We start from the raw sequence: 13,164 nt of genomic DNA on the forward strand, positions 1-13,164 counted from the left end.
AGTCCCAGCATGCACCGGCAACACACATTTTCTCCCCCACTCCCCTACCCTCTCCCTGCCTCTCCCTCCCCACCCACCCTTTACCTTCCAGGTACTGCAGGAGGAGGGGGATCTCGGTCACCCACACTGCCCCCAAGGCTCCGTGGATCCTGCCCCGGAGGGCCTGCAGCAGCTGCAAGGCAGCAACTGCCTGGTCGCTGCTCTTGTGAGGAGCCGCTGCCACCACCTAGGCAAGAGCAGGACAAAAGGGTCACCTCTGCTGCCAGAGCCAGAGTTTCGCTTGGGAGGGTAGTAGGCTCAGCACCGCTCCATGGCCTGGGGCACAGCCAGCCCCAAAGGGAGTCAGATCCCCAGCAGGCCTGAGCAGGCTCAGGCACACTGCCTCCTCCTCCTCCTCAGGGGGCTCCCAGCACCAGCCTCAAGAGCATCCCTGCCCAGACCTCTCCCACCACCCCTGGCCACAAAACCTCTTTCCTCCTGGCCCCACTACTCACCAGCAGTTGAGCCAGCAGGGCCTGGGGAGCTGGCAGCTGGGCTGCAGGAAAGAAGAAAGGCTGGGTGAGCTGACAAGCCCCTACCATGCCCTGCCCCATGTAGCTCTGATGAGCCTGCACAGGGCTGAGGGCCGAGAGCAGCAGCGCTGCCACAACGCAGGCCCAGGGGGCTCCTAAGGGCTGCTCAGCTTGACACCAAGGCAGCTCACGCATGGCCAGAACCAGCCCGGGCTCACCGGGACATCACTGAGAGCCAGGACTCTGCGCCAGGCCAGGGGCCATGCAGAAAAGAGCTCCTCGTGCCCAGCAGCAGAGCCTGGCTCTGCCCTTTGCTTCTCCCGGGCTCCTGCGCAGGGCCAGCAAAGCGTATGTAGACACTGAGTGGCCAGGCCCCCAGGCAAGCCCAGCAGCTCCTACCTTGCTCCTGGGAGTCCAGAGCATCAGGCTCCTCTTCTTCACACCCTGCTCTGTCCCGTCTCTCAGCCAGGGTTCTGAGGCACTTGGAGAGCGGGATCAGCATGCCGCTGTATTGGGCTGGCACCACATACTGCAGCAGCCTCGGCCACAGGAGCTGCAGAGAACCACCAGGCAATTGGCCACATCAGCATTCCCATTCAGCTCAAAGACATAAAGGATGGTCTGGGCTTCCCTGAGCCTTGTATGCTTCTGAGGGGAAACATTCAGGGCACATGGAAGCACTTGGAAGCACAAGGAAAAATGCCCTGAAGGCCAAAAAAGCTGCCTGTAGCAGCAGGGCACTGGATGACTTACTTTGGTCATCCCTCTTAGGGAGACATCCAGTGAGCCCACGATGTCTGTGCAAAAGGCTCGCAGAGCTCCTTCCTCCAGCATTTCCCAGGAGCAGAGCAGCTCCCTGATGAATTCCAACACGGCCTGCTGCACCTGCCAGGGGAGAGTGTGGTTAAAACCCTCCTGTTCAGAACCCAAAAGGAAGATGCCTTTGCTTGGGGGCAGCCTTTGTGGCTTGTGCAGAGATGAGGAGGGCACAGCAGCTGCTTTTGTTCCAGGCTTCACGGATGGGCTTTAGCACCAGGCTGGATGGGCATCTGCCCTGCAGAGCACCACCACCTCCCCACTCTGCTCTGACAGCTCTGGCCAGGGAGGAGCCAACACACACTGCCTGGACAATGCACCAGCACTTGCCCAGGCACCCCAGTCTTGCCCTCTCCAGCAGCAGGGCCACCTCTTGCCATCAGCTCTCTGAGCAGCACCAGGAAGCAGGGAAAGGGAGCCGTCACCTAGGTCAGACTCCCAACCACTGCTTCCTGCTGTGACTCTGCCAGGCTTGGGAAAGGGAAAGGGTTTCTCTGCCTCCCCTGGCAGCACCGTGCACCCCGCAAACCAGCTCACCTGGGCACTGGGGTCATGGCACAAGGACTGCAGGGCCTCCACCACCTGGGGCAGCTTCTCTCTCACTGCAGGTGCTGGAAGAGATAAGGTGTGCCGTGAGGCACAGCCCCAGAGGCAGAAAGGATCCCTTGAAGCTCCCAAGCTTTTCATGCACCAGGGGGACAGCAAAGCAGGGCCTGGCTCTGGCTTTAGTCTAGAGGCACAGCTGCTTTGTAAGCACTCTGTGTGGCAGCCCAGAGCACAAGACAAATAGCACAGGTGGAGCATCACCCCTGCTGTGCTGCCATTTCTAACTGCCACGGGGGAGCACGAGCCCTGTCATGGGGCATCAGTTCAGATGGGGGACCCGCTCTTGGCAGCTCCTTTTGGGTGCAGCTGCAGCACTTTCAGCCTGTTCCTGCTCTCGGCCCAACAGCCCCAAGCCGGGCCTTGTGTCCCTGGCCCATGGCACTGACCGTCAGAGTGGGCCAGTGCTGCCAGCAGGCCCAGAGCTCCCACGCAGCTGGCCTCGCTCCCTCCGCTCTCCCGGGAGTGCAGATGCACCACTGGCTCCTCCGGGCAGATTATCGCTGCAGGGAAGAAATCACCTTCTGCACTAGCAGGCACGTGCCTCGGGCTGCCCAGGACAGGGGGAGCGCTGCCACGGCATGGCAGGGCATCGCCCAGTCTCCTCTCCTTACCCTGCCGCACGATGCAGTGGGACAGCTCTGCCTTATGGCTTGGGCCAGGCTCTCCGGTCACATCCAAGAGCTGTGGGAACAAGGTTTGTTTTAAAGAAATTCCCAGTGCCTTTGACGGGTGCTCTCTGCCTTCCTCTCCCAGTCTCCTCCTGTAACCTGGCTGAGAGGGAAATCCCTGCGGGAACTGGGATGCCCCTTGGGCCCACCCCAAACAGCCAGGATCAGGCCTCCTGCAGCCCCAAGGCGCCTGGCTCCCAAATCCTGGCCGTGCCCCTGGCCTGCAGGAAGGTCTGCGAGAGCATGGGGGAGGAAGAAGAGGCTAAAGCCACTGAAAGCAACTTGGGATTATGGGAGCCCCTAACACCGGCTCTCAGGGAAATAGCCCAAGCCTCTTGCACAGGGCTTCTTGTTTGTCATTGATTCTTGACTCTGTCCAGGCCCTCCTTTCTTGCCCAACGAGTGCGTGGAAGCCTCAGGCCTTTTCCACTCTCTGGGTTCCTTCTCTAAGAGCTTCCCAGCTCCTCCTGGCACCCCACAGCTCCCCAGTGCCTTCTGACACTTGCTCAGAGTCACCCCAGCAGCCGCACCAGGCCCCACACAGCTCCTTGCCTTGGTGACCTGGGAGGTGTCTCGGATGTCCCAGCGCTGGTGCAGGAGCGCAAGGACTTGCTCCCAGGCATGCTCTCGGTGCTGCCCCTCATGCATTAGGACCTCCATCATGGCAACCACTGCCCTGAGGACAGCCTGCTTGTCCTGGAGAGGGAAAGGAGAGGTTCTGCTTGGAGTGCTCAGCATCACCTGGACACCAGTCTGCCCTTCCCACTGGCAGACTTCCAAAGCAATTCTCCCAAGCAGGAGAAGAGCTCACTCCAGAGGAGAGCACATCCCTGTGCTGCTACTCCCGCCTCCCCTGCAGAAAGGTCCCAGGCTTCTTCCTGCCAGGGAGCTCCCAGGCTTTCTCACCCAGACCGTTCCCTCCCCTCTCTGCTCGCGCCCCACCATGCACTCTGACGTGGACATCCCTGCAAAGCCCCAGCCATGGAAAGCAGCACTCCTCACCTCTTCCTCCCTGCAGCCCAGCCAATTTGCCACCACGTAGCAGTAGACAGGGTACATGTGCTCGGAGAGCTGCCCTTCCGTGGGTCGAGGGAAGGGGCACTGCTGCCGGCTGCAGAAGTACTCGACGACTGCTTTGGACCACTGCTCCAGAACTGCACCAGGAGAAAGGAAAAGGCAGCACGTGAGAGGCTGCAGAAGGGATGGGACCTTGCACCCGCAGACAGGAATTCCTCTGCACAGCGTCCCTGCGTCCTGCCTGCCCACAGAAACCTTCCAGGTTTCCTCCACTCCTCTGGCACCCTCACATCAGTCTGGGATTGCCAAGGCCTGACCCAAATGCAGGGTGACACCCACCGTGTTCCCTCTGAGATTGCATGGAGGCATCAAAGGCCACCCCAGCCGCTACCCCTGGGATCCCAGCCCAGGAACCCACACTCACCACTGCAGATGACGCGCAGGGTCCGGCCGCTCCTCACCTGGCTCAGCATGGCGCGCAGGGAGAGCAGTGTCATTCCCACAAAGGGGATGCACTGCAGGGCTGCAGAGAAAGCAGGGCAGAGGGACACAGAGGGTCAGGGAGACACATGGGAGACTGGCGTTAATCCCCGGCAAGGCTGGGGTGCTGGGCCACGCGGGACATTCTAGAGGCATTGGGGAGGGCTGCCTTCCCCAAGGGGGACCACTGAAAAGACCCTTGGGTAAAAGAGGAGGATGGTGGGGAACAGAAACCCCGTGGATTTGTTCCCACCCAACAGGACCTGTGACTGGGCTGGTAAGGCAGAGCTGCTGGTGGCACTGGCATGGAGCAAGGGGGCACAGCAACTTCATAGCCCCCCAGTTTACAGAGGCCCCTACCCAACCCAGCAGACTGAGGGTGCTGTACCGTAGCTGCAGGCCATTTTGCCCAAGGTGAGGAGCACCGGCTCCTCAGGGGCCTTCGCCATGACCTTCAGGTGGTGCTGGAGCTCGGACATGACGAAGTGGAAGTGGGAGCGGGCCAGAGCCATCAGCATGTCACTGGCAGCCGACTTTGTCTCATCCGGCACACCCTGAAAAAGCGCCACAGGTTAAACGCACCCGGGAGAAACGTGGAGGCACCCGGACAAACCAAACACCTCCGGTTCCCCTGTGAGACCCCTTGGGGCTCCTTTGCTTGGGCTGGGCGTCTGCTGCCTCTTCTTCCCCTGGGGTAGGCAAGCAGCTCCCCCGCTGAGGGTAGGGAGGCTTTTCCCTGGCACAGCCCTGCGTTGCTGCCTGCTCTGCCTCCCTGCAGAGATGCCGGGAACAAACTGTCCCAGGCTTGAGACGCCACCTCTCTGCATGACTCGCTGCATCCCCTCTTCAAATGCCCTCTAAGGAGGAGTCCCCTGAGGACCTCCATTGGGTCTGAATAACTGAGGAATGTCTCAGTGTTGGTCTGGAGTTCCCCCCAAAGCAGGGGTGCAGGCACGCTGCTTGGATGGCCTTGAAAGGGAACAAGCTCACCTGGGCTGCCTGCAGGTCACTGGAGGCCTCTGCAATCAGGCGGTTCACGACACCGCTCTGCAAGCGACTGTCATCCCCCTGCAAGACGCTCTCCAGCTGTTGGTAGGTCTCCACTCGGTCACCCTGGGCACAGATCACAAAGAGTGATGGGACTCGCTTTGCCCTCGTCCTCAGGGAGCCACGAGAGAGACACCTGCTGCAGAGGTGCCCCCAGCAAGATCTGCCACTGCCATGCTACCCAGAGAAGCCAGGGGCATCGAGGGGAACCCTCAAGCCCTCCCACCTCACTCACCTCATGGTCTTGCAGTCGTTTCAGCAGAGAAGTCCCGCTGGCCGCTACAGTAGTGGCGCCAGCAGGGACAGATTCCTTCGCTCTGCCTCCATCCTCATGATTTCTAGATCTGGGCCTAAAGCCCAGGCATGGGCAAAGAACTGGAAGAAAAGAAGGAAAGAGTCTTGCTGGCTGCAGGGCTTTGGACTAGGGAGCGGTGAGGATCTTCCCAGCGTCAGTGGGATGAGGGGAGGGATACTGGGGGACCGGGACCATTCTGGGCTTCTCGGTGCCACAACAGCAGCAACGTGCCAGAGTGAATTCAGCCTGGGTGGGGTCCCTGAGCCAGGCAGGTCTGGCTGGGTGAGGTCGTCTCTGAACAGCCCCCAGCTGCCCCACGGAGGGCGGGGACAAGATGGAGCCAGAGCCCAACCTGGACTCTGGCCCAGGAGGAGAGGGGACAGGAAAATGGTCTCCAGCTCCTGGCTGGGACGGACGCTGCCTCCAGCAGGCATCAGCCCCCCACCTCCCACCAGCCCCTCACCTCTCAGTGCTCTCCTCATCGCAGCAGGAGCTCCCAGATGGGCACACCGCTCTCTCTGGGTCCTACTCCTGCGAGTGCTAGGAGAAACTGGGGCTGCCCCAGCAACCAGGTAGAAACTCCGGCTCTTCATGACATCACTCAGCGCCTAACAACGGGCTGCTGCTAGAGACACCAGGCACCATGGGGGTCCCCACAGGCCCAGAAATACAGGCTTTCCCCATTCTCCATCGCTTCAACTCTCATAGAATCATGAAATATCCTGCATTGGAAGGGACCTGGGGCAATGTGGTCTCATGGGGACTGGTCCGGCTCCATATGTTTAGAGAATTGCGCCGCTGCATTTTTGCACAATAATTTTGCTAAAATTTGTATAAATGTGTTCTGCTTTGTACATTTGGGTGAACACGTCTTTGGTGGAGCTATTCCCCCGTGCTCCCCAGCACTGCAATAAAAGAAGTGCCTGCTTATCTGCTTTGTGTAGATAAGTTCTTCGTGATGTCAACTGATGACATGGTCACATCCAGAGGGTGGTGGTCAATGGCTTGATGTCCAGATTGAAGACTGTGACAAACAGAGTTCCTCAAGGGTCCGTGCTGGGACCAGTGCTTTGAATATCTTTATTAATGATATTGACAGTGGGATTGAGTGCACCTTCAGCAAGTCTGCTGATGACACCAAGCTGTGTGGTGAGGTTACTGTACCAGAGGGATGGGATGCCATCCAGAGGTACCTGGGCAGGCTGGAGAAGTGGGCCTAGGTGAACCTTAGGAGGTTCAACAAAGCCAAGTGCAGGGTCGTCCACCTGGATCAGGACAATCCTCATTATCAATACAGGTTAGGAGAAGATGTGCTTGAAAGGAATCCTGAGGAAAAGGACTTGGGAGTACTCGTGGATGAAAAGCTGGACATGAGCCACCAATGTGCATCTGCAGCCCGGAAGGCCAATCGCATCCTGGGGTGCATCAAAAGAAACGCACCCAGCAGATTGACAGCTGTGATTCTGACCCTCTGCTGTGCTCTGGTGACACCTCACCTGGAGTACTGTGTCCAGCTTTGGAACCCTCAAAATAAGAAGGGCATGGACCTGTTGGACTGTGTCCAGTGAAGGGCCGCAAAAATGATCAAAGGGCTAGACCAGCCCTCCTGTGAAGACAAGTGGAGAGTTTGGGTTGTTCAGCCTGGAAAAGAGAAGGCTCCAGAGGGACCTTATATCTGCCTTCCAGTACTTGAAAGGTGCCTGTAAGAAAGCTGGGGATTCTTCCATTCTGTTCATGAGGGCGTGTAGCAATAGGACGAGGGGTAATAGTTTTAAACTAGGAAAGGGGAAATTTAGGTTGGATAGTAGCAAAAAGCTCTTCACTCTGAGGGTGATAGATCACTGGAGCTGGTTGCCCAGAGACATAGTGGAGGCCCCATCCCTGTCAGGCTTGTTGGGTCCCTGAGCAACCTGATCTAGTGAATATGTCCCTGCTTACTGCAGGGGGAACCAACTAGATGATCTTTAAAGGTCCCTTCCAACGCAGTACATTGTATCATTCTATGATTTAGGTAGCCAAATCACTGCTTAGCAGCAGATACAGAACAGCAAAGGTCTTTCCAGAGAAAGTGGAGCATATTCCAACACTTAACTAGAGAAATCTCTAGATACCTGCTGGTGGTTTGCTTAAACTTTGTATGCCATCAAATCTATGCTTTTTATTTAATTCTGAAAGAGGATTGATAAGCCAGTGACTTCAGACACACTTTCACAAACAAAAGGGTTTTTTCTGCTGCACACACACAAATTCCAGTTGTGGAAGGTCCAAACTCAGATGCCTAATTGATTCAGTCTGCATTCAAGTAAACTAGGAATTTCCAGGTAGACTTAACTTTGTCTAGAGGTGGCATCACTTTGGTATGACTTTCACAATCTGAATAGATAATGATATATAATGAGGATGGAGCCAGAGCCCACGTGGACTCTGGCCCAGGAGAAGATGGGGCACCAGCCCTCAGCGTGCAGAGAAGTGGCCTGTGGCAAGGCTATGGGTCGGGCCTGCTGGGGCCTGCAGGCACCCTTCCCTGTCCCAACCCTGCTGCCATGGGCACTGCATGATGCTGCGTGGGTACAGGCCGGGGGGTGGGCCCGCAGCAGCAAGGGGCTTCTGCAAGTAGGCTCTCAAGTGCTCGCTTCCTGTGTTGCTGGTCTTCCATACCGCCCCTTCTGCCCAAGGCCTGGAGAAGGGCCCAGGTGCAGTCTACCTTTGGTGATGGCTACGTGGGGGGCTTCTGCAAGAAGCTGCTAGAAGCTTCCCCTAGGTCCCTTTGAGCTAATGCCAGTTGGCTCCAAGACGGGCCCGCCGCTCAGCAAGGCCGAGCCCGTCAGTGACGGTGGCAGCGCCTCTGGGATAACAGAGTTAAGAAGGAAAAAACCCAACAACCAGGAGCACATTTTGCAGCCAGAGAGAGCAGTGAGAAGATGTGAGGGGAACAATTCTGCAGACCCCCAAGTCAGTGCAGAAGGAGGGGCAGCAGGTGCTCCAGGTGCGGGAACGGAGATTCCCCTGCCACCCCTGGAGCAGACCCTGGTGCGGCAGGCTCCATGGTGTCCTGTGGAGGCCGTGGCAGTGGTCTCTCTGTAGCTTGCTGGCTTTCATCTGCTTGAGAGCACATTATCCTCCCTGCACCCTCGATGATCTCTCATCCTTCCCTTTGCCCTCCACACTTGGCTGGCTCCTGGGTTTATGGCTTGTATTATGTTTTGCCATTGCTCATGACCCTGCACGCCATTTGGGCCTTCCTGAACTTCACCCCATTGCTCTCAGCCCATTGGTTCAGTCTGTTCAGGTCTCTTTGAAGAGCCTCCCTACCCTCAGGCAGATCGACGCTTCCTCCCAGTTTAGGGTCATCCACAAATTTACTGAGGGAGCATTCAGTCCCTTCCTCCAGGTCATTGATACAGATGTTGAACAAAACTGAACCCATGACTGAGCCCTGGGGAACGCTACTTGTGACCGGCCTCCAGCTGGATTTAGCTTAATTCACCACCACTCTTTGGGCCCAGGCATCCAGCCAGTTTTTAACCCAGCTGAGGGTCCACCTCTGCAGGCCACTGGCATCCAGTTTCTCAATCAGAACGTTGTGAGAAACGGTGTCAAAGGATTTGCTGAAGTCAAGGTACACTATATCCACAGCCTTTTCCTCATCCACTAAGGGCTTTTGATGCACCCTGTGATGTCAGGAATTGTGTTCCCCCATGGAGAACCCCAGCAAAAGGACACAAACAGGGTACAAATCTGCATCACCCTCTACAGAGATTTTACCTGCCACCATAATGTACTTAAGTCAGTGTACAAATGCATGCAGAGTCATTGAGGGTCCAGACAGCTCCTTAGATCTCTGCTTGAGTGGGCCCAAATATTAAGGACTTTACTATCCACCTCCTCTTGAAAACCTCAACCAGAAGCGACAATTCCACAGGCTATAAAAGTGTGGTAAGTACCTCCCTGGCTAGCCCTCTACAATTACAGCTTCTTCACACTGCAAGGGCTGCCTGTTTTCCGAGCGTTAACCATGACTTTGTCCGTTATATTCCCTTGCCTCTTGTTTTTCCAACTCTCATTCTAAGTTTCTCGAGCTCCCACCAAAACAGATTAGTAGCATCTTTTGGGTTCAGTTTTAATCCAGTGATGAACACTGCAGTTTTCTGACACTGACAAAGCATTTTACAGAACTCAGTATCTCAGCAGAACAGTCCTTTACTAAAACGTTGTACCCATGACAGCACACCTTCTTAACCTGAACTCTAAAAAATGCCATTGCCTAGACTTCACATGTTACACAGAAATTAATTGATGTTGAAATAACACTTTCCATCTCTTTCCTGTACAAAGCTTTTTCAGTTTTTTCAGCCGAGTTTTTCCTCCAGGAAAAAAAACAAAGTTACAAAACATTGTTCAAGATTTTTTCTTATCTTCTTAATTCCTTATGCAACAATCTCAGAAGAAGTTTATTTAAAGTTTTCTTGCAGTTTAATCCTGATGATATCCTAAACCATCAGGCATGATTTTTGCACAGCTGTGACGGCTACAAATGAAAACACATTCTTGGATGAGTCCAGTAAGTTAAAAATGAGGATACTCCATCCTCGTAGGGATTCATGTGAATGCAAATACCATTATAGGTTGTGTCTCTCCTCTCTGCACCAACTGAAGGTTTTTTCCCTGATATTCAAAACCTTCAGTGAATGACAATATGTAAACCTCAAAAATGGCATATTTATAAAACAGAGGGTGTTTTAAACATATATGAACCATGGAATTACACATATTTTTAAAAATTCAGACAGCATTTTTTGGCTCGTAGAAGTTGTATGTACTTCAGAGGCCAAAGCCTGCTCCTATTTCAGACAATAACAATATTTTTGAAGATTCCAGGTTAAACAAAACTAAGTCCTAGTCTTCTCTACTTCATGCTGTGATGACATTACTTAAAGGGGCGAAAGAACACGCAAAGAGAAGAATAAGAAATATTCCTGCAAGTTAATGCCTTTGTGTTGACAGCAAACTAGCTTTTAGATATGAAGCTGATAAAATAAATGCAAGTCTACCGATATTTCTTTAAATATTGTAAAACAGAAGCATATCATTGCATCACTTACCTTCCCTTGCATTCAATTTTTAAAGGTAATATTGCATGTATCAGCGTATTTCTATTGCTAGACATCAAGCACCGTTTTAGGATAGTAATAAAATATGCTGCATTTCTGGAACAATTCCTAAGAATTTCATTGCTTTTAATGCACAGTAAAGAATTTATGGAAGATTATTCTATTTACTTAACAAAACCCTGAAATTAAAACAAGAGTATTCATGTAAAGACTGTGTTGAACAGGAAGCATGACTGTAAACTGATCCTTTCACCACCACCGAAAACAAAATGCAGTTTAAAAAGCTTTGCTCTTCAGGATTGTGTTATCAAACCACTTTGCACTGTCTTTCAGTAATAATGCACAATAACTGATGAACCTTTTTTCTCATTTAATGGAAAATATAGACTCAAGGTGTTTGAGCCTGGTAAAAATTTCAAAATATGACTTTATCTAGACATATAGACAATTTGCCATTGCTCATGACCCTGCACACCATCTGGGTTGCTAAACTGAGCGGTGCCACAGAGAGGTCGCTCTTGATGGCCCCAGGAACCCCTGGGCATTGAGGGAAAGGTTCAGCAGCAGACCCTCTCTCTGCCTCCTCCTACACACTGCTTGTCCACTCCTAGGAAGTGGTTGTGTGTGTGTGGGGGGAGCATTTCCTGCAGCTCAGTGCTCTCCCTTCACCCTCCTCCAGGAGCTCTGGAAGACCTTGTGAAACCTGAGCAGATGGCTGGCAAACCCTGCTTGAAATGGAGCAAGTAAGACGACGAGTAACAATGTATTAATACTAGATCCTGCAGGAAGCTGCTGCGTGTCATGTCCCCTTTTCCCATAGGTTGAATGCACAAGATTGAGAGGCGGGTTTTGTTTTACTACGGCCTTATGGTACTGGATAGCCTTGAAACAGCGTGAGGATGTGTGAGATGTGGAAGGTTCTTGGCCTGCTGTGGGGAGCAAAAGGGTGCATTTCCACACTCGGCTCTGTGCTTGGCTTCAAGGTGTGACAAGAGGGTTGCTGCCTCCAAGGGGTTTTTAATCCATCACGTGCCCAAGGTTCTCACACTGTGTGGCTTTCCCTTCCCGGAGCAGGAGATTTCCAGAGCAGTGTGCACATCTTCCAGGATCACCCGAGAGCACCTCTTGCTCTCTCTTTGCTAGGTTGTAGAGTATCACGAGCACTTGGATCATTGGCCACACACATCTCAGACAGCTGGAGAACTGTTGTTCCTCTACTCCTCATGTGCCACTCTGGTGCACAGAGGTGAGAGCTGCAATGCTGGACACAATTTCTGCTACACAAAGGTAAAGAGCAGCTTCCTTCCTAGCAAGGGAACCATGGCAGTATTACTGGCAGCCATGGTTCTGGGGAGAAGGTCTCCTGACTGGCTGGATTGGATTTCTTTTGTCGTACTCTTGGTTCTGCAGTTTTCTGCCTGGGGCTTGTTTGAGGAACCATTCAGTTCACCTCCAGATCCTGCTGCCTTTCTGTGCAGGCCAGCAATGGACTGAGGTAGGAGATTGAGGACGTGTCTATGGATCATTGTGGCACCGCTGTACTTCTCAGGAAGCAGGTGTATCTCATGTTCTATGTCAGGTAGGAACCAGCATTAAAATGTCTTCAGAATAAATTTCCCTTTTTGTAGACTCTTGGTCAGGGCATGAGGTGATAGGATGAGGGGGAATGGTTGGAAACTGAAGGGAGGGAGATTTAGATTAGATCTGAGGAAGAAATTCTTTTCTGTCAGGGTATTGAGGCTCTAGGAGAGGTTGCCCAGAGAGGTGGAGGATTCCCCTGGATTCCTGGAAGTCTTCAAGGACAGGCTGGATGGGGCTTTGGGCAACCTAGTCGAGTGGAAAGCATCCCAGCCCTCAGTCAGCGGTGGGCTGACGGCAAGCAGGCGGGATCTGTGGGAACACAGGGTCTACCTCCGAGGACTAAGGTAACTCCGGAGGGTGGCTAAGGGTGCCAGATGGACAGGGGATAGTTCTCCTTCTGGGACCCTGACATTACTTTCTTTTTCCTCCCACCTGGCAGCTCTCTTCACAACCTCAAGGCTGCTCCCTCTCCAAGCATGGAGTCAGTCCTTCCTGCTGCTGGGAGGGGAATGGTGTCAGGGAGAGGACGCAGAGCAGATTCCCACAGTGGGGCAACGAAGTCCATAGCTGTTCTGCTGTCACTCCCTTGCACTGCATTGCCAGGTCCAACCCGGATCCTACAACCAAGGCTGCTTGGAAGCAAAGTGTGCTGATGCAGAGGGACTGGAGCAGAACATCGCAGCAGGACAATGAATTCCATAGCTGGTTCATGAAAACCATCAGCCTCAGTGAGGAGAAGGAGGTGGTGACTGCGCTTGCCAGGATGATGCAGCTCTTGGGCCCTCCAGTGCCAGCTCCCAGTCGGCTCCTGCTCACCCTGGATTGCTCAGCAGCACAGCATGCTGATGCAGAGGCAGCAGAGCGGATCACCGCGGTTGGGGATATGATCTGGTTACCCGGTTTGTTGATGCCATGGCTTTTATGGGTTCCAGCACCCCAGGGAGCTATGCCACAAACACACTAAAATACTAAAAGTGCTGCAGTGGTGAGGGGGGAGATTGCGATCGTGGATGGAGATGGAGCACAGCATC

Source organism: Gallinula chloropus (assembly GCF_964237585.1).
Source record: "Gallinula chloropus genome assembly, chromosome: 1".
Taxonomy (NCBI): Eukaryota; Metazoa; Chordata; class Aves; order Gruiformes; family Rallidae; genus Gallinula; species Gallinula chloropus.